We start from the raw sequence: 22,240 nt of genomic DNA, 5'->3' as shown, positions 1-22,240 counted from the left end.
GTGATTGAAGGAAATGTTGTGCGCAAACACTGCTGAATTGTTTGGGGCAAAATGATGAAAGTAAAACTAGAAAGCAGTATAAACACCAAGTAAATGGATTTCATTTCTCCTGTCTAACCAGTAATCTGCTAAAGTAACATTGTGGGAAAAGTAATCCAGTTAATCTTACTCACTGTCACTTTATAAAAGTGGAATGGCAGATGATAGCGTCCAAAGTCCTGACCCGTGCAATTTATGTAACATGCCATCTGACAGATATAAATGCCACCAGGTAAAGAGAGGGAACATAGGCACATGGCTGCTGCCCGCTGTGCCAGCGTCTGATCCTAACTTCGATCTAGGAGGATACCTATCTACTTCTCATAAATGTATCACTGCCAGAATCTGCAATGAATGGATAATGATAACATATCTCATACAGAATGCATACTTGCCACCATAATCTGAGCAGATATATGAAGTGTCCATATCTTTATTTCAAGCACAGTCATCCCCAAAATGCGATTTTTAGTCAGGAGTTCTCAGTTATCATTACACCATAAATTCATTGAAACCACAAATGCCACACCACTTTTTGATTCTTTAGAAAGATTCACTATATTAAATATCTATTGCTTATATTCAACAGAGTCAAGTTCAATACATTTCCACTAGATTCTCCCGTAGTGAATCATGATGCACAGTTTTGGATCATTATACCCCATGGGCTGTGGGTGAACATGGTAGAAGCTCATTGAGTTGTACAGTTGTGGCCAAAAGTATTGACACCCCTGCAATTCTGTCAGATAATACTCAGTTTCTTCCTGAAAATGATTGCAAACGCAAATTCTTTAGTATTATTATCTTCATTTAATTTGTCTTAAATGAAAAAACACAAAAGAGAATGAAGCAAAAAGCAAAACATTGATCATTTCACACAAAACTCCAAAAATGGGCCAGACAAAAGTATTGGCACCCTCAGCCTAATACTTGGTTGCACAACTTTTAGCCAAAATAACTGCGACCAACCGCTTACGGTAACCATCAATGAGTTTCTTACAATGCTCTGCTGGAATTTTAGACCATTCTTCTTTGGCAAACTGCTGCAGGTCCCTGATATTTGAAGGGTGCCTTCTCCAAACTGCCATTTTTAGATCTCTCCACAGGTGTTCTCTGGGATTCAGGTCTGGACTCATTGCTGGCCACCTTAGAAGTCTCCAGTGCTTTCTCTCAAACCATTTTCTAGTGCTTTTTGAAGTGTGTTTTGGGTCTTTGTCCTGCTGGAAGACCCATGACCTCTGAGGGAGACCCAGCTTTCTCACACTGGGCCCTACAATATGCTGCAAAATTTGTTGGTAGTCTTCAGACTTCATAATGCCATGCACACGGTCACGCAGTCCAGTGCCAGAGGCAGCAATGCAACCCCAAAACATCAAGGAACCTCCACCATGTTTGACTGTAGGGACCGTGTTCTTTTCTTTGAATGCCTCTTTTTTTCTCCTGTAAACTCTATGTTGATGCCTTTGCCCAAAAAGCTCTACTTTTGTCTCATCTGACCAGAGAACATTCTTCCAAAACGTTTTAGGCTTTTTCAGGTAAGTTTTGGCAAACTCCAGCCTGGCTTTTTTATGTCTCGGGGTAAGAAGTGGGATCTTCTTGGGTCTCTTACCATACAGTCCCTTTTCATTCAGACGCCAACGGATAGTACGGGTTGAGACTGTTGTACCCTCGGACTGCAGGGCAGCTTGAACTTGTTTGGATGTTAGTCGAGGTTCTTTATCCAACATCCGCACAATCTTGCGTTGAAATCTCTTGTCAATTTTTCTTTTCCATCCACATCTAGGGAGGTTAGCCACAGTGCCATGGGCTTTAAACTTCTTGATGACACTGCGCACGGTAGACACAGGAACATTCAAGTCTTTGGAGATGGACTTGTAGCCTTGAGATTGTTCATGCTTCCACACAATTTGGTTTCTCAAGTCCTCAGACAGTTCTTTGGTCTTCTTTCTTTTCTCCATGCTCAATGTGGTACACACAAGGACACAGGACAGAGGTTGAGTCAACTTTAATCCATGTCAACTGGCTGCAAGTGTGATTTAGTTATTGCTAACACCTGTTAGGTGCCACAGGTAAGTTACAGGTGCTGTTAATTACACAAATTAGAGAAGCATCACATGATTTTTCAAACAGTGCCAATACTTTTGTCCACCCTCATTTTTATGTTTGGTGTGGAATTATATCCAATTTGGCTTTAGGACAATTCTTTTTGTGTTTTTTCATTTAAGACAAATTAAATGAAGATAATAATACCAAAGAATTTGTGTTTGCAATCATTTTCAGGAAGAAACTGAGTATTATCTGACAGAATTGCAGGGGTGTCAATACTTTTGGCCACAACTGTATCTTTATACTGTATGTGCAATAGATAATTAATGTATTGAATCCTTACAAAAGGGCCTGATATTTATAACTTCAGTGGGGGGGGGGGGTGGGCATACAAAATCATCAACTTGAAAATGATTCTGCTATATTTGGTCAAACAATGAATTAACTCACTGCAAATGTGATGGCTGAAGCCATTTTTTCTGTGAGATATGTGATATTAGGAGATATTGATGAGGCTGCTACTCATAATTGCTTTTCCAAGTTTGCATAGTTCTGGAACACAGTTGATTATTTGCGATAAGGTTTGTAAAGAACTGTTCACAGCAATAAGTTGTTCCAATCACATGTAAATTACACAGAATGTCTCCTCACAGTTGGAGACTCCTCACTATGTAACATTTATAGAACTTAAGCAGTGGGAGGTTTGCTGTATATATCACAGACTGCAGTATATATATCACATAGGAGACACTGAAACGTCAATATGCATCACATAGGAGACACCAAGTCTGCTGTATATACATCACATAGGAGACCCCGAGACAGCAATAGATACATCACATACTGTAGAAGACATTGAGATTGTTCTATAGATCACATAGGAGACTCTGAGACTGCTGTTTACATCACATAGCACAAACTAAGGCTAGTTTCACAGTAGCGTATGGCCGAGGTGCCGAGGGCTTCCTCCATGAAGCTCTGCCCCCTGCCGCGCCTCCTCCATTCAGCCCCGCCTCTGTCAGCATGCGGCCTGCGTACCCTATATTTAGCATTAGGTACGCAGGCCGTGCCGTTGAATGCGGATGCTGCCGTATGCATCTCTTTGACGGTGCAGTGACTGCACCAAACTGCAACACGTTGCATTTGGTGCAGATTGCCGTACAGTCAAAAAGACGCATGCAGCGGCATCCACATTCATTGGGACGGCCTGTGTACCTAATGCTAAAGATAGGGTATGCAGGCCGCCTGCCGACAGAGGCGGGGCTGAACGGAGGAGGTGCAGCAGGGGTCAGAGCTTCACGGAGGAATCTCGCAACCCTCCGCACCTTGGCCATACGCTAGTGTGAAACTAGCCTTAGACTGCGGTATATACATCACTTTAGGCTGGTTTCACATTTGCGTTTTTTAGCGCTGGAAAAAAACGCACACCTGCGCATGCGTTTTTTCCCCTATATTTAACATGGGTGCGCATACCTGCGCGCTGGTAAGCGCATGTATGCGATTTTCATGCGCTGCGTTTTTTTGGGGTGTGCGTTGGGATTTTCCAGACGCAGCATGTTGCATTTTTTGGCCCTGCAAAAAAGCGCATGCGCACATATGCGCACGTTTTGCGCTAAAAATGGCCATTATAGCCTATGGATGCGCATATGTGCGCACTGGCATGCTCATGTATGCGTTTTTTTGCATATGCGTTTTTTTTTTTAAACCATGGAATTTAGGGGTTTGGGTTAGAGTTAGGGTTAGTTAAGGGGGTTTAGGGTTAGGGTTATGGTCAGGGTCAGGGTTAGGGTTGGGGTTTGGGTCAGGGTTAGGGTTAAGTATGGTTTTGTTAAGGATTAGGGTCATGGTTAGGGTCAGGATTAGGGTTAAGTATGGTTTTGTTAAGGGTTAGGGTCAGGGTTAGGGTTAGGGTTAGGGTTAGGGTCAGGGTTAGGGTTAGGGTTAGGGTTAGGGTCAGGGTTAGGGTCAGGGTTAGGGTCAGGATTAGGGTTAAGTATGGTTTTGTTAAGGATTAGGGTCATGGTTAGGGTCAGGATTAGGGTTAAGTATGGTTTTGTTAAGGGTTAGGGTCAGGGTTAGGGTTAGGGTTAGGGTTAGGGTCAGGGTTAGGGTTAGGGTTAGGGTCAGGGTTAGGGTCAGGATTAGGGTTAAGTATGGTTTTGTTAAGGATTAGGGTCAGGGTTAGGGTCAGGATTAGGGTTAAGTATGGTTTTGTTAAGGGTTAGGGTCAGGGTTAGGGTTAGGGTCAGGGTTAGGGTCAGGATTAGGGTTAAGTATGGTTTGGTTAAGGGTTAGGGTCAGGGTTAGGGTTAGGGTTAGGGTCAGGGTTAGGGTTAAGTATTGTTTTGTTAAGGGTTAGGGTCAGGGTTAGGGTTAGGGTTAGGGTCAGGGTTAGGGTTAGGGTTAGGGTTAGGGTCAGGGTTAGGGTTAGGGTTAGGGTCAGGGTTAGGGTTAGGGTTAGGGTTAGTTAGGGTTTAGGGTTTGGGTTAGGGTTAAGTATGATTTGGTTAAGGGTTAGGGTCAGGGTTAGGGTTAGGGTCAGGGTTAGGGTTAGGGTTAGGGTCAGGGTTAGGGTTAGTAAAGTCATGGTTTGGGTAGTGTGAGGGGCCACCTAAAAATGTTGGAAAAAAACGCAAATGCGGTAAAAACGCGCTAAAAACGCATACAAACGCATAAAAACGCTGCGTTTTTTTCATGCATGCTCATAAAAATGCTTGAAAAAAACGCAGCAGTTGTATGCTTATGTATGCGTTTTTTCAATGCGTTTTTTTGCGGGAAAAACGCGCTGTAAAAAAAAGCAAGTGTGAAACTAGCCTAAGAGACACCAAAACTGCAGTATACATCACATACGAGACACCGAGACTGCTGTATAGATCACAAAGGAGACACCTGGAATGCTGTATATATCATATAGAAAACTCAGAGACAGCTGTATACATCACACAAGAGACACTGAAACTACTTTATGTATTTGGTATGTTTTGATAATGCAGCATTTCTGCATCAATAAGCTAAATTAGGTTACTTGCATTTTTTCTTGCATTTTTGAGTGCTTTTTTTACATGCGTTTTTATCACTGAGGTTATGTCTCCTATTGGTATGTCATGTTTTAAATGAATCTGTTTTTCTTTGGTTACTTCTTGTTACTTGCCTTTGATAAAACTTTGTTCATATACTCATATGCAGATTACGGTACATTCACTTTTATTATGTTTCCACTGCGGAAACGTAATAAAAATACATTTGTGTTTTTTAATCTGTGGATTTTCCTCATTTTATTCGAATCTATGATTAAAATCAGCAAATAGAACACTTTTTTACTGCAAGAGAAATTAGCATGTTGCAGATTTCTAAAATGCACCGCGGGTCATTTTAATGCTGCAAATCAAAAAGCATAGTTAGAGATTTCTATAAATCCCATTTACTTTGCTGGAACTGTAAGACGCTGCATTTTTTGTGCAGGTAAATATGTAGCGTCAAAAACCTCACCAAATACTCATTGAAGGACCTTAGCACTAGTTGACGACCTATCCTTAGTATACGTCATCAATATCAGGTTCACTGTTATTAGCTCTGACAGCGGCTAGAAGCAAACAATGAAAATTGCTGTACAGTATAGTTCTATCTAACAAAGACTTTTCCCCAAATTTTTCATATTGAACTGGACATAGGATGTAATTGTGGCTGCAATGTTTATTTTATATTTTTTATTTTACTCATTTATATAGCGCCATTAATTCCACAGCGCTTTACACACATTATTAGCACTGTCCCCGATGGAGCTCAAAATCTAAATTCCCTACCAGCATGTATTTGGAATGTGCAGGCATAGTAAAAAATAATAGTTTTATTCTGCTCTGCGGCCATTATTACATCGTGGGTCCTGTTCAATATGAAAAATTTGGTGAAAGGTCTTCTGCAATGTCTAGCTGATGCGGCCAAAAACTGCAGAACACATCCTATTCAAGAGAATCCTGTGTTATATTATATAAGTATGGTGTGTCTACGTCATGACTAATATATTAGTCATATTTTATAAAATACCCCTATATGTTTGATATCTAAAAGCTGATACCATTTTGAGAATATTAAACATATTGCTTATTTCTATATATATTTCCAAGATACTTGTACAATCCCCATGAATATATTTTATCTTCTAAAGTAATGTGACTCAGTCTGTCTTGTATTCTGGGATTATGAGTAAGTGATAACCATGATAGCTTACCAATATGACCCATATTCTATTAAAAGTCCACAACAATTTGTCGAATCATTGAATGTAAGGGATTCGACTTGTAAGAAGAGATGAACAAATATCTAAAAACTGAATGGTTCATCCTGTCACAGGTTCAAAAAGTGTCAACAGCAAGAAAGTCTATCGGTATTTTTTGTGCTAAGTGATGATGAAATGATAAATAATCGGCTATATATGTGACTAGTTTTATAGCACATTTCTCTTATATCCTCATAGGTGTATTCAGACTTTGAAACATTGCTGTTGTATCAATAGGAAAAGGAGACCTCCCAACCACATCATACCTTATGTTGGACACATACTGTGTGTGGGAAAACTATGTGGGAGATGTGGGATTTGGGGGCAAATACGATGATGAAAGACTGTTGGGGCATCACACTGTGTGGGTGGCTATAGAGCCATCATACTGTGTGTTGGTGGCTATAGAGCCATCATACTTTGTTTGCGTGGCTACAGAGGCATCATGCTGTGTGTAATTTGCTATAGAGCCATCATACTGTATGGGTGGCTATAGAGCCATCACACTGTGTGTGTGGGTGGCTTATAGAGCCATCATATTGTGTGTGGGTGTCTATAGAGCCATCATACTGTGTGTGGCTGGCTATAGAGCCATCATACTGTGTGTCGTTGGCTATAGAGCCATCATACTGTGTGTCGTTGGCTATAGAGCCATCACACTGTATGTGGATGGCTTTAGAGCTATCATACTGTGTATGGTTGGCTATAGAGCAATCATACAGTGTGTGGTTGGCTATAGAGGCATCATACTGTGTGTGGGTGGCTATAGAGCCAACATACTGTGTGTGGTTGGCTACAGAGCCATCATACTGTGTGTGGTTGACTATACAGCTATCATACTGTGTGTGGTGACTATAGAGCCATCATAATGTGTGTGGGTGACTATAGAGCCATCATAATGTATGTGAGTGACTATAGAGCCATCATACTGTGTGTAGGTAGCTATAAAGCCATGGTGCAGTGTAGGGGTGGTTATAGAGCGGTTATACTGTGCGTAGTTCGCTATAGAGCCATCATACTGTGTGTGGGTGGCTACAGAGCCATCATACTGTGCGTAGTTGGCTATAGAGCCAGCATACTGTGTGTGGGTGGCTATAGAGCCATCATACTGTGTATGGGTGGCTATAGAGCCATCATACTGTGTGTTGTTGGCTATAGAGCCATCATACTGTGTGTGGTTGGCTACAGAGCCATCATACTGTGTGTGGGTGGCTATAGAGCCATGGTACTGTGTGTGGGTGGCTATAGAGCCATGGTACTGTGTGTGGGTGGCTATAGAGCCATCGTACTGTGTGGGTGGCTATAAAGCCATCATACTGAGTGTGGGTTGCTATAGAGCCATCATACTGTGTGTGGTTGGCTATAGAGCCATCATACTGTGTGTGGGTGGCTATAGAGCCAACGTACTGTGTGTGGGTGGCTATAGAGCCATGGTACTGTGTGTGGGTGGCTATAGATCAATCGTACTGTGTGGGTGGCTATAAAGACATCATACTGTGTGTGGGTGGCTATTGAGCCATCATACTGTGTGTGGTTGGCTATAGAGCCATCATACTGTGTGTGGTTGGCTATAGAGCCATCATACTGTCTGTGGGTGACTATAGAGCCATCATACTGTGCAGTGGTGGCTATAGAGCCATCATACTGTGTGTGTGGGTGGCTATAGAGTAGAGTTGAGCTATAAAGCCATGGTACAGTGTAGGGGTGGTTATAGAGCGGTTATACTGTGCGTAGTTCGCTATAGAGCCATCATACTGTGTGTGGGTGGCTACAGAGCCATCATACTGTGCGTAGTTGGCTATAGAGCCAGCATACTGTGTGTGGGTGGCTATAGAGCCATCAAACTGTGGATGGGTGGCTATAGAGCCATCATACTGTGTGTTGTTGGCTATAGAGCCATCATACTGTGTGTGGTTGGCTACAGAGCCATCATACTGTGTGTGGGTGGCTATAGAGCCATGGTACTGTGTGTGGGTGGCTATAGAGCCATGGTACTGTGTGTGGGTGGCTATAGAGCCATCGTACTGTGTGGGTAGCTATAAAGCCATCATACTGTGTGTGGGTGGCTATAGAGCCATCATACTGTGTGTGGTTGGCTATAGAGCCATCATACTGTGTGTGGGTGGCTATAGAGCCATGGTACTGTGTGTGGGTGGCTATAGAGCCATGGTACTGTGTGTGGGTGGCTATAGAGCCATCGTACTGTGTGTGGGTGGCTATAGAGCCATCGTACTGTGTGGGTGGCTATAAAGCCATCATACTGTGTGTGGGTTGCTATAGAGCCATCATACTGTGTGTGGGTGGCTATAGAGCCAACGTACTGTGTGTGGGTGGCTATAGAGCCATGGTACTGTGTGTGGGTGGCTATAGAGCAATCGTACTGTGTGGGTGGCTATAAAGACATCATACTGTGTGTGGGTGGCTATTGAGCCATCATACTGTGTGTGGTTGGCTATAGAGCCATCATACTGTCTGTGGGTGACTATAGAGCCATCATACTGTGCAGTGGTGGCTATAGAGCCATCATACTGTGTGTGTGGGTGGCTATAGAGTAGAGTTGAGCGAAAGAGGTCGGTCATATTCAAAAGTCGCCGACTTTCGCTGAAGTCTTGTTTCATGAAACGAAACCCGACCATAGCGTGAGGTTGGCCACGAGGTCGGCGATCAGAGCACCAAAGTCGCGTTTCAAAAGATGCTTCCAGAGCCCTTTTTCAGCCAATGATGGAGGATGCACACTGTGGGCAGCGCGATGACTTAGGCATCGGTCACCACCATCTTTGAGAAGGGCATGCAAGTGATTGGCTGGCTTTGTGTGGCATCACAGGGGCTATAAAAGGGCGTGAACGCCGACCGCCATCTTACTTATGCTGATTTTAGCATAGGGAGAGCTGCTGATGATGATGATTCTGTAGAGAGAGCATTAGGCAGGGAAGAAGAACCAAAAAACTGCTTCTGCTGTTAGCGATTTCCACTTACAACACAACACTTTGTGTGCAGTGACAGGGGAGGCTCTATTTTTGTGCATCAGCTCTGTTGGTTATTAGGCTGCCTTATAAGGCTCCCTGACAGCTGCATTGCTGTTTGCACACTGCTGTGCAAACTGCTTTTTTAAAAGCAAAAATACTTTTCTTCCTCTTTTCTACACAGTTACCAAGCGTTCATTTTTCCACCCTTATGTGTGTGCTCTGTGCAGCAGTCCTGCTTATTAGGCTGCCTGCGTCCGTACTTGGACTGAGAGCATCATTTTCTGCGTCCTCAAATCTCTAGTGAGATCCAAATTCTCACCAATCCTATAGACACCCTACACCTTGTCATACACCATCCAATTTCAGCCTGTTACATTGAGGTGTAATCTCTCCTGGGCCAGAGACAATAGTTCTGCGTCCTCAAATCTATAGTGAGATTCAAATTCTCACCAATCCTACAGACACCCTCCACCTTGTCATTCACCATCCAATTTCAGCCTGTTACATTGAGGTGTAATCTCTAATGGGCCAGATACAATAGTTCTGCGTCCTCAAATCTATAGTGAGATTCAAATTCTCACCAATCCTATGGACACCACCTTGTCATTCACCATCCAATTTCAGCCTGTTACATTGAGGTATAATCTCTCCTGGGCCAGAAACAATAGTTCTGCGTCCTCAAATCTATAGTGAGATTCAAATTCTCACCAATCCTATGGACACCCTCCACCTTGTCATTCACCATCCAATTTCAGCCTGTTACATTGAGGTGTAATCTCTACTGGGCAAGAGACAATAGTTCTGCATCCTCAATCTATAGTGAGATTCAAATTCTCACCAATCCTATAAACACCCTACACCTTGTCATTGACCATCCAATTTCAGCCTGTTACATTGAGGTGCAATCTCTACTGGGCCAGAGACAATAGTTCTGCGTCCTCAAATCTACAGTGAGATTCAAATTCTCACCAATCCTATAGACACCCTCCACCTTGTCATACACCATTCAATTTCAGTTGGTTACATTGAGGTGTAATCTCTCCTGGGCCAGAGACAATAGTTTTGCATCCTCAAATCTATAGTGAGAATCAAAATCTCACCAATCCTATAGACACCCTCCACCTTGTCATTCACCATCCAATTTCAGCCTGTTACATTTAGGTGTAATCTCTACTGGGCCAGAAACAATAGTTCTGCGTCCTCAAATCTATATTGAGATTCAAAATCTCACCAATCCTAATGGACAAGAAACAGCTCATATACAATGTGGGGACTCTAATATAGACAATATACTACTCGGGGAGACGGCGGTGACTGCATCCACACCGGTGCCCGCTATTCCCACCCAAAATAGATTTTCTCCTCTTGCAAGTACAGTCAACCATCCTTCTACTTCTAATAACAATCCCAATCAATTACCCCCAGCCCTCAATGAGGGTCCTCTTCTCACAAAAAATAAACCTAAAACTAAACAAAGCCATTTGCCGTTTTTTCAGGTGGGTCCAAAAAAATACGGCAGAGGGGATGTAGGGGCGGGAAATTTACCAAAAAAAAGAATAAACAACAAATACCAGAGGATCAAGTGAGCCATTCAGAACAAAAAATTTTTAATCTTAGTGACTACAGTTTAAAGGATAATGAGAAAAGATTACTGAGTAAAGGCCTCAAATTTGCACCCAGTGTGGGTTTTAACAAGTTCCAGGCGTTTATTGGTATCAAAACTTTTATGAGGAGATTAGCCATAAAAAAATTCTATATGAAAAAAAGAGTGACTTATAGCGACGTCACGAATCCGTTTGAAATTATAGACCCTTATCAGCATACCGGTCTAAAGAAGAAATCCAATTTCAATCCGATTCAAGAATACTCAGAAGCCTTTGAGGCATTTCAGAATAACGTGATACAAGATATTAGGAGTATATCTGATAAAAGATGCAGAAAATTTAAGTATAATTTATCTAGCAGTGAACGTTCAGCTATTAAACGGCTTCAGACAAATCATGCAATTACACTAAGACCGGCTGACAAAGGGGGCAGCATAGTAATTTTGAACACTTCTGACTATGAGGAAGAGTCTTTGAGGATATTATCGGATTCACGTACCTATGAATTATTGGACAGTGACCCTTCAGAAAGGTACCTTGCAGAAATGCAGGTCCTCATCAAATGTGGTTTCGATAAGGGGTATATAAAGAAAGAGGAATTTGACTTTATCAACACCACTCACCCTAGGATACCATATTTTTATTACATCCCAAAGATACATAAGAGTTTGATCAAACCCCCGGGCCGACCAATAATATCGGCTATTGGCGGCCTGACAGCTAATCTTTCTAAGTTTGTGGACTACCATTTACAGCAATTAGTCCCTGCCCTTCCAGCCTATTTGAAGGACACTACTCATGTTTTACAGGTTTTAAATACTATAGAATGGAAAGATCATTTCATCTTAGGGACTTTAGATATAACTTCCCTTTACACAGTTATTGAACATGAAAAGGGTTGCAAATCTGCGGAATTCTTTATGTCAGAGGCTAAAAGCTTTCCCAGCGACCAAATTGCTTTTATTGTCGATTGTATTTATTTTATACTCACCCACAACTATTTTTACTATGGAGCGAACTACTACTCCCAGAAGTGGGGGACCGCTATGGGTACCAGATTCGCGCCCAGTTATGCAAATTTGTATGTTGGCAAGTGGGAACATGAAACCATCTTTCCCGAGGGCAGGCTGCGCGCAAATCTGGTACTCTGGCACCGCTTCATAGATGATATTATTTTTATTTCGTCTGGTGGGCCTACTCTTTTAACAGATTTTATTGATGAATTGAATAAAAATTGTTATTTTTTAAAATTTACCACAACTACTAGTCTCACGGAGATTAACTTTTTAGACTTAAAAATCTTTATTGAGGACAACACCATTCAGACACAACTATTTCACAAACCCACTGATTCAAACAATTATATTTCGCTAGAAAGCTGTCATCTCCCAAGTTGGCTTCTTAATATTCCAAAGAGCCAATTCATACGGGCTCATAGAAATTGTTCCAAGTCACAGGACTATTTAACTGAGGCTGAAACTCTAATCAAAAAATTTTGTCAAAAAGGTTATGATACCCAATCCCTGCTAGCATCCAGGGAATATATTGGACATATACCAAGGGAACAATTCCTCAGACATAAAATAAAAAATAAAGAAAATATTAGTATAGACGAGATTCCTATCATCACCCAGTATAATTCAAATAGTCAAATTCTCAGAAAAATTGTAAATAAACACTGGGGTATTTTGAAGAATGATAAAATTATAGGGGAAGTTCTACCAGCCCGCTCTAGGTTTGTCTTTAGAAGGGCAAATAATTTAGGTAACCTGGTAGCCCCTTCTATTTCAATATCTAAAAAAGGCCCCAATTCTCATTCACAACAGCAATTAAAAGGTTTTTTTCCCTGCAAAAAATGTGTATCTTGCAGAAAATTAGGCAGTAAGAAACAATTCTCTATTATAAATAAATCCATGGAGATTCAGATTCATGATTTTATCACCTGTGACACGAAGGGGGTGATATATTGTATCACATGTCCATGTGATAAATTATATATAGGTCGAACGATACGTCCCTTAAATGTCAGAATTGGGGAACATTTACGGAATATTTGTAAGAAATTCACAGGTCACCCCCTCTCTAATCATTATCTTACACATCATGGGAGCTCCCTAAGGGACACTAAAGTGACTGGGATTCAAATAGTTAAAAGAAGCATCAGGAAAGGTAATTTTATCCATCAGATGTCCAGGGTGGAAAGTAAATGGATATTTGAATCTCTGATCCCAAACGGTTTAAATAGCGAGATTGAGCTATTTGCTTTTAATGCATAGTATAATGCTCCATTGCTATATACTGGAGGCTATATAAGGGTTCCTCTTGCTCTAGGGGGCCATCCCTGAAGAAGGAATCAGTGAATTCCGCAACGCGTAGGATTTGCCATTGCTTTCTGGCCCCATCAGCGCCCCATAGGGCTTTCTTGCCTGTCACGTGATCTATCACGTGACTGTGACGTCACGCAAGGTCCTTCAGCTTTTTCGGACCTTGCAGGCCTGCTTTTGCAAGTGGTGGCTGGTACTCTTACAGCCTGCCGATATACACCTCCAGCTGCGCGCCAGTCACCGGCCGGGACGGCGGCATGCTAGGAGGTAGCACCCTTTAGCTCCAGTTACTTTGTATATACCTGTGTCGGGGAGTATTATTGGGAAAGGACCTGGAAATCCACCCTGCATTCTGAAGACCTTTTTTCCCTGCCTCGCCAGTTTTTAGCTTCAGTAAAGGTAATAGATTTCTTCGTAAGATATCTTTATTTAACCAAGACACATTTAATTAGCGCAAGTTTCTATCAGGTTTATTTATTACCATCCAATTTCAGCCTGTTACATTTAGGTGTAATCTCTACTGGGCCAGAAACAATAGTTCTGCGTTCTCAAATCTATAGTGAGATTCAAAATCTCACCAATCCTATAGACACCCTCCACCGTGTCATTCACCATCCAATTTCAGCCTGTTACATTGAGGTGTAATCTCTACTGGGCCAGAGACAATAGTTCTGCATCCTCAAATCTATAGTCAGATTCAAATTCTCACCAATCCTATAGACACCCTACACCTTGTCATACACCATCCAATTTCAGTCTGTTACATTGAGGTGTAATCTCTCCTGGGCCAGAGACAATAATTTTGCGTCCTCAAATCTAATGTGAGAATCAAAATCTCACCAATCTTATAGACACCCTCCACCTTGTCATTCACCATTCAATTTCAGCCTGTTACATTGAGGTGTAATCTCTACTGGGCCAGAGACAATAGTTCAGCGTCCTCAAATCTATAGTGAGATTCAAATTCTCACCAATCCTATAGACACCCTACACCTTGTCATACACCATCCAATTTCAGTCTGTTACATTGAGGTGTAATCTCTCCTGGGCCAGAGACAATAGTTCAGCGTCCTCAAATCTATAGTGAGATTCAAATTCTCACCAGTCCTATAGACACCCTCCACCTTGTCATTCACCATCCAATTTCAGCCTGTTACATTGAGGTGTAATCTCTACTGGGCCTGAGACAATAGTTCAGCGTCCTCAAATCTATAGTGAGATTCAAATTCTCTCCAATCCTATAGACACCCTACACTTTGTCATACACCATCCAATTTCAGTCTGTTACATTGAGGTGTAATCTCTCCTGGGCCAGAGACAATAGTTCTGCGTCCTCAAATTTCTAGTGAGATTCAAATTCTCACCAATAGTAGTTACACCTTCTACCTTGTTTTACAGTACCATATAGCTGGTGTTATTTTGGGTACATTTTCACAAAACTGAGCAAGTATGGTGGAAGACGCCATGCAAGTGGGCGGGGGTTGCCAGCTGGTCCCAATGGTGGTGGTGGTGTTGCATCTGTTGGTAGAGACAAAAGCACAATAGCACCTAAGGCAGGAGGTTTTGAGCCTGCGTCATCATCTGGCTCCACATGGCCTCGAAGGCTCTCTTTTCTGGGAGTAGGTAAACCACTTTTAAAGCAGGAGCTTCAGGAAGTTTTGGCTTACATTGCTGACACAGCCTCCAGCTCTCTCGCCTCCTTTTCTGATGTTTCAAAAAATTAAAGCACTGAATCATCATTGGAGGCTCCTGGTCAGGAACAACACCTTTCCTTTTGTCCTTCACCCCTACCAAAAGTGAAGGATGTGGCAGGTCACACTACCGATTACTCCATGGAGCTCTTTTCACATACCATGCCTGGGTTAGCAAGTCAAATCGTGAATTCCCCAGTCCAAGATGAATCTGACATGGAGTGCACTGATGCACAGCCACTGCTAGATTTTTCTGCTGGTACATTCACTCAGAGCACTACATTGTCCTCGCAGAATCAGACCCTGATGAAACTCAGGTGCCCCTTCCCGTATACTATGCCACCTTAGACGGTGACACAGAGGAAGGTGTATATGAAATTGAAGAGGAGGTGATGGATGACCCAGTTGTTGACCCAGATTGGCATCCATTGGGGGAAGAGGGTGCTGCTGCCAATAGCTCAGAAGAGGAGGATCCGCAGCAGGCAACGACATCGCAACAGCTGTTATCTCGCAGGACCGTAGCAGTCCAAAAACGGGTTACAAAAACCAAAAGAGTTGCAGGACAGCTTGGCCAGACGGTCAAATTAGCACAGCGTGCAAGGTCTTAAAATGTCTTCCATAGTAGGAAGAGTGCAGTGTGGCACTTTTTTGAACAAAATCCTAATGATCAGGCAAACGTTATCTGTAAGAAGTGCGCAAAGACCTTTAGCCGAAGGAAAAATCTGAGAAATTTGAATACCAGTTGCATGCTTAGCCATTTAACCACCATGCACTTGCAAGCGTGGACGGACTACCAAACCTCACGTACCACACGTGCACCTGCTCTGAATGAAGGAAGTCAGTAACGTTACATCGCTTCCCCCACTGTAAGCCCACCGGTTAGCACACCACCAGCAGCAAATGTCGAGGTGTCGTCGCAAGGGCAAAGCAGTCATGGAATCACAAAGTTATTGCTACGAAAGACAGAATCTAGGCCATCAGCAACACCACCAACACCATCACCAACCCTCTCTCAGTCCTCCATGTCCACCGCTTGTTCCACCATATGCAGCTCTCAAGTCCAGCTCACCCTACCAGAGACTCTGAGTAGGACAAGAAAGTTCTCATCCTCTCATCCGCGCACACTGGCTTTGAACACCCACATTGCCAAACTAATCTCGTTAGAGATGATGCCCTACTGGTTGGTTGAAAGCAAAGCTTTCCGTGAGCTCATGGCCTACGCAGTACCATCCTATGACCTACCCAGTCGGCACTTCTTTTCGCGAAAAGCCATCCCAGCCCTCCACGTGCATGTAAAAGACCGTATTTTCCATGCACTCAAGCAATCAGTGAGTGGAAAGGTGCACCTCACAACAGATGCATGGTCCAGTAGGCATGGCCAGGGCCGTTACGTGTCCATCACTGCACACTGGGTTAATGTGGTGGATGCAGGGTCCACAGGGGACAGCGGCAGTGGGACAGTGCTGCCTAGCCCACGGTATAGGAAACAGTTGGCTGTAGGTGTTCGACCCTCCTCCAGAAGCGAAAGCTCGTCCACAGAGCGCAGTCGCACGAGCACTCCATCCGCAGCTGCCAGTGATGCACACGAGGTGTCCCACTATCGAACAGCTAGTGGTAAGCATCAGCAGGCTGTGTTGAAGATGATGTGTTTGGGCGACAACAGACACACTGCGGAGGTACTGGCCGACTACTTGCAGCGACAAACTGAGTCATGGCTCGGCAGTCTACATCTTGAGGCAGGCAAGGTATTTAGTGATGACGGCCAGAATTTTGTGGCAGCCATAGCCCTTTCAAAACTCAGACACATACCTTGCCTGGCTCACACCTTGAACCTGGTGGTGCAGTGCTTCCTCAATAATTATCCGGAGTTCACACAACCCTGCTCCATAAGGTGCGAAGACTGTGCTCACACATCCGCCGGTCGCCCGTACACTCCAGTCGTATGCAGAAGCTGCAGCGATTGCTCCACCTTCCCAAGCACCGCCTAATTATCGACGTTACAACAAGGTGGAACTCCACCCTGCACATGGTTCAGAGGCTGTGCGAACAGAGGCAGGCTGTAATTCATTTGTGGGAGGATACACGGGCAGGCAGTTTGCAGGCAGACATGGAGTTGTCTGGTGTGCAGTGGTCAAAGCTGAAAAACCTCTGTAAAGTCCTTCAGTGTTTTGTGGACTGCACACGGCTGGTAAGCGCAGACGACGCCATCATAAGCATGAGCATCCCACTTATGCTTCTGCTCATGCAAACTTTGACACACATTATGGAGCAGGCGTCTGCAGCCGAGGAGGAAGAGGAGGAGGGAAGCCTTGATGACAGTCAGCCATTGTCTGCTCAGGGAAGTCTTGTGGACGAGATGGAGGAAGAAGAGGAAGAGGAGGAGGATGATGGGAATGATTATTTTGGGGAAGAGGATGCTTCTCCGGGGGCAAGAAAAAATGCTGGCGTGGCAAGGTCAGGTACAGGGTTTGTGCATGACTGGAGGGATGTTGATTTGCCAGAAAGTGCTCCTCCACCCAGCACTCGCAGTGCATCATTGACTCCTGGAATATTGGCCCACATGTCTGATTATGCCTTGCAGATCCTAAAAAGGCACCCCCGCATTGCCAAAATGATGAACGATGACGACTACTGGTTGGCCAGCATCCTGGATCCACGCTATAAAGGCAAGTTCCAAAACATCATGCCACAGGAGAACCTAGAGCTAATATTGGCTAACAAACAAGCAACTATGGTAAACCGTTTGTTTGAGGCATTCCCAGCACACAGTGGTGGTGATGAGCCGTAGGGGGCAACATGGAAGAGGTGTTCGTGGTGCACACAGCCGAAGTGGCGTTGGACACAGGGGTTTCATGAGCATGTTGTGGACTGATTTTTCAAGTACCGCTCACACGACTGGTAATACTGCATCGATCGAAAGTGACAGGAGACAGCAGTTGTCAACTATGGTAACAAACTACTTCTCCTCCCATATCGATGTTCTCCCTCACTGGTCATTCCCCTTTGACTATTGGGCCAGTAAACTTGACACCTGGCCTGAATTGGCACAATATGCCTTACAGGAGCTCGCTTGCCCTGCTGCTAGTGTGTTATCTGAACCAGTCTTCAGTGCTGCTGGATCAATCCTGACAGAAAAAAGGACCCATCTGTCAACCCAAAATGTTGATGCTCTAACCTTCATTAAAATGAACCATGCATGGGTTTCAAAGGATTTTGTCCCACCCTCCCCTGCTGACACGTAGTTTGCCAGAAAAATGGCTTGCTTTTGTCCTCCTCTTCCACGGACTTCTCCAATTACTCCATTTGAAGCTGCTGAATGTCCAACATCAACATATTCCAATTTTTCCACCTCCGTAACTGGGCTGCCTCCCCCCACAGGGCCGGGGTCTCCACCTGGCGCACGCACCCGTGCGAGTGCCGTTGCCCTGGACAGGTGGGTGGGCACACTCTTTGGCAACGGCACTGGCACAAGGTCCCTCATTGTAGAATCAAGTGTCTCTGACGGTGGGGGTGCACACCCACCGTCAGACACACCGGCGTACTATGAGGGGCCCAGTGCCAGTGCCGTCGCCAACGAGTGGGCCCCCCATGCTTGCTCAGGATCACAGCACTTGCAAAGCTTGCAAAGTTGAAATACTTACCTCTCCCTGCTCCACTGCCGTGAAGTCCTCCGCGCTTCCTAACAGTGATATTCTGGTCAGAGAGCGCGATGACATCACGTCTGTATGCCCTCTGCCTAAACAGTCCAAGTGCAGTGAGATGGAAGATGGGGACGACGAGGAGTCCAGACTAGTACAGGGATTCCCTAGCGAGGAGACTTATTTAATTGTTTTCAATATTGGGACAGCTATTTTTGTGGAGCGCTATACTCTGGAGAATGATATATGAGGCCCACCATACACTGGAGCATTCCAAAGGTGGACATCAGACACTGGAGCAGCATTTACAGGGCCCATTATGCACTGGAGCATTAGAAATGGGGCCCATTATATATGGAGCATTACTTGGGTCCATAACACAGTGGAGCTTCATCCATGGGGACCAACATATACTGTAGAGCTCATCATATACTGTTTCAAACATTATATGGGACCAATGATTCTGTATGGAGATATTAAATATATGAAATATATGGGCCTCATTACTCTGTATAGCGCACTATGCGGAGGCCATAATACTGTATGGAGTAATATACTGTCCGTTTTTGGAGCTATTGGAGAATTTAAAATGGATATCAGTCATGAGATGTAAGAAGTGAAGTATTTTTCATTGTACTATACCGCTATTTCTCTACCGTATCGGAGCATCACGAGTTGTGGTATGTGTTAAAGGAGCCCATTGACTCTCTTTGGCCCAGGGCCCACGAAAATCTGGAGCCAGCCCTACCCCCCCACAACTTTAGCCAAATAACCCCCAGTTTTCAATGCTTAACTATTATTATAAAGTAAATTAAGGTTGACAAGCTAAGTAATAAGAATTGATGTTTTTGGCATTAAAATGGGCACTGTAGGTGTGTTTTCTGTCCTCCACTCCCTGCCGACCATGGTTCCCCATTGACTTGCATTGGGTTTCGTGTTTCAGTCGGCCTTCGACTTTTCACGATAATCGGCCGATTTCGTTCGACCCGACTTTTGAGAAAGTCGGGTTTCATGAAACCCGACTCGACCCGAAAAAAGGCAAAGTCGCTCATCTCTATTATAGAGCCATCATACCATGTGTGTTTGGCTATAGAGCCATCATATTGTATGTGGGTGACTACAGAGCCATCATACTGTGTGTGGTTGGCTATAAAGCCATCATACTGTATGTGGGTGGCTATAGAACCATCATACTGTGCAGTGGTTGCTATAGAGCCATCATACTGTGTGTGGGTGGCTATAGAACCATCATACTGTGTGTGGTTGGCTATAGAGCCATCATACTATGCGTGGGTGGCTATAGAGCCATCAAACTGTGCAGTGGTGGCTATAGAGCCATCATACTGTGTGTGTGGTTGGCTATAGAGCCATCATACTATGTGTGGGTGGTTATAGAGCCATCGAACTGTGTGTGGGTATCTATAGAGCTATGGTACTGTGTGTGTGGGTGGCTATAAAGCCATCATACTGTGTGTGGGTGGCTATAGAGCCATCATACTGTGCAGTGGTTGCTATAAAGCCATCATACTGAGTGTGTGGTTGGCTATAGACCCATCATACTATGTGTGGGTGGCTATACAGCCATCAAACTGTGCAGTGGTGGCTGTAGAGCCATCATACTGTGTGTGTGGTTGGCTATAGAGCCGTCATACTGTGTGTGGGTGGCTATAGAGCCAAGGTACTGTGTGTGGGTGGCTATAGAGCCATCATAATGTATGTGGGTGACTATGGAGCCATCATACTGTGTTTGGTTGCCTATAAAGCCATCAAACTGTGTGTGGGTTGCTATAGAGCCATCATACTGTGCAGTAGTGCTATAGAGCCATCATATTGTGTGTGTGGATGGCTATAGAGCCATCATACTATGCGTGGGTGGCTATAGAGCCATCAAACTGTGCAGTGGTGGCTGTAGAGCCATCATACTGTGTGTGTGGTTGGCTATAAAGCCATCATACTGTGTGTAGTTGGCTGTAGAGCCATCATAATATATGTGGGTGACTATAGAGCCATCATACTGTGCAGTGGTTGCTATAGAGCCATCATACTGTGTGTGGGTGGCTATAAAGCCATCATACTGTGTGGGTGGCTATAGAGCCATCATACTGTGCAGTGGTTGCTATAAAGCCATTATACTGTGTGTGTGGTTGGCTATAGAGCCATCATACTATGCGTGGGTGGCTATACAGCCATCAAACTGTCCAGTGGTGGCTATAGAGCCATCATACTGTCTGTGGTTGGCTATAGAGCCATCATACTGTATGTGGGTGGCCATAGAGCCATCGTACTGTGTGTGGGTGGCTATAGAGCCAAGGTACTGTGTGTTGGTGGCTATAGAGCCATCATACTGTGTGGGTGGCTAAAAAGCCATCATACTGTGTGTGGGTGGCTATAGAGCCATCATACTGTGTGTGGTTGGCTATAGAGCCATCATACTGTCTGTGGGTGGCTATAGAGCCATCATACTGTGTGTGTGTGGCTATAGAGCCACCATAATGTATGTGGGTGACTATAAAGACATCATACTGTGTGTGGGTGGCTATAGAGCCATCATACTGTGTAGTGGTGGCTATAGAGCCATCATACTGTGTGTGTGGTTGGCTATACAGCCATCGTACTGTGCGTGGGTGGCTATAGAGCCATCATACTGTGTGTGGGTGGCTATAGAGCCATCATAAAATATATGGGTGACTATAGAGCCATCATGCTGTGTTTGGGTGGCTATAAAGCCATCTTACTGTGTGTGGGTGGCTATAGAGCCATCATACTGTGTAGTGGTGGCTACAGAGCCATCATACTGTGTGTGTGGTTGGCTATAGAGCCATCATACTGTGCATGGGTGGCTATAGAGCCATCGTACTGTGTGTGGGTGGCTATAGAGCATCATACTGTGTGTGGGTGACTATAGAGCCAGCATAATGTGTGTGGGTGGCTATAGAGCCATCATACTGTGTGAAGATCTGAGGGAATGTACTGTGGTGGCGACTGTGGTATAAATCATACTGTGTATAAGGAGGACTGTTGAATCATCATGCTGTATGGGGGAATGTGAGTGATAAAATATTATGTTTGACACAGAATCTGTGAGGGGCATTATACTTTGGTGGGTAGATGTGGAGGTTTCATACACTGTGTTGTAAATGCACTGTTTGAGGCATAATACTATATGGGGGAGCAGGGGCGAACCAAAACAGCTGTGCAAGAAATGTGTCTAGGCCCCCTCCTTTTATGGCGACAAAGCTACATATATACAGTGGGGAAAAAAAGTATTTAGTCAGTCAGCAATAGTGCAAGTTCCACCACTTAAAAAGATGAGAGGCGTCTGTAATTTACATCATAGGTAGACCTCAACTATGGGAGACAAACTGAGAAAAAAAAATCCAGAAAATCACATTGTCTGTTTTTTTTTCATTTTATTTGCTTATTATGGTGGAAAATAAGTATTTGGTCAGAAACAAAATTTCATCTCAATACTTTGTGATATATCCTTTGTTGGCAATGACAGAGGTCAAACGTTTTCTGTAAGTCTTCACAAGGTTGCCACACACTGTTGTTGGTATGTTGGCCCATTCCTCCATGCAGATCTCCTCTAGAGCAGTGATGTTTTTGGCTTTTCGCTTGGCAACACGGACTTTCAACTCCCTCCAAAGGTTTTCTAT

The 22,240-nt window shown here is 44.0% G+C and overlaps 1 protein-coding gene across 1 annotated transcript in view; it reads left to right on the top strand.

Moving 5' to 3' along the window:
- SYNPO2 (synaptopodin 2) overlaps positions 1–22,240 on the top strand; it is a 459,389-nt gene that overhangs the window by 377,896 nt on the left and 59,253 nt on the right. The gene's annotated exons all lie outside the window — the stretch shown is intronic.

Source organism: Dendrobates tinctorius, unplaced genomic scaffold (assembly GCF_039654945.1).
Source record: "Dendrobates tinctorius isolate UK_male_01 unplaced genomic scaffold, ASM3965494v1 ptg000030l, whole genome shotgun sequence".
Taxonomy (NCBI): Eukaryota; Metazoa; Chordata; class Amphibia; order Anura; family Dendrobatidae; genus Dendrobates; species Dendrobates tinctorius.
Note: the sequence above shows the minus strand (reverse complement) of the source record. Positions and strands in the feature narration are given on the sequence as shown.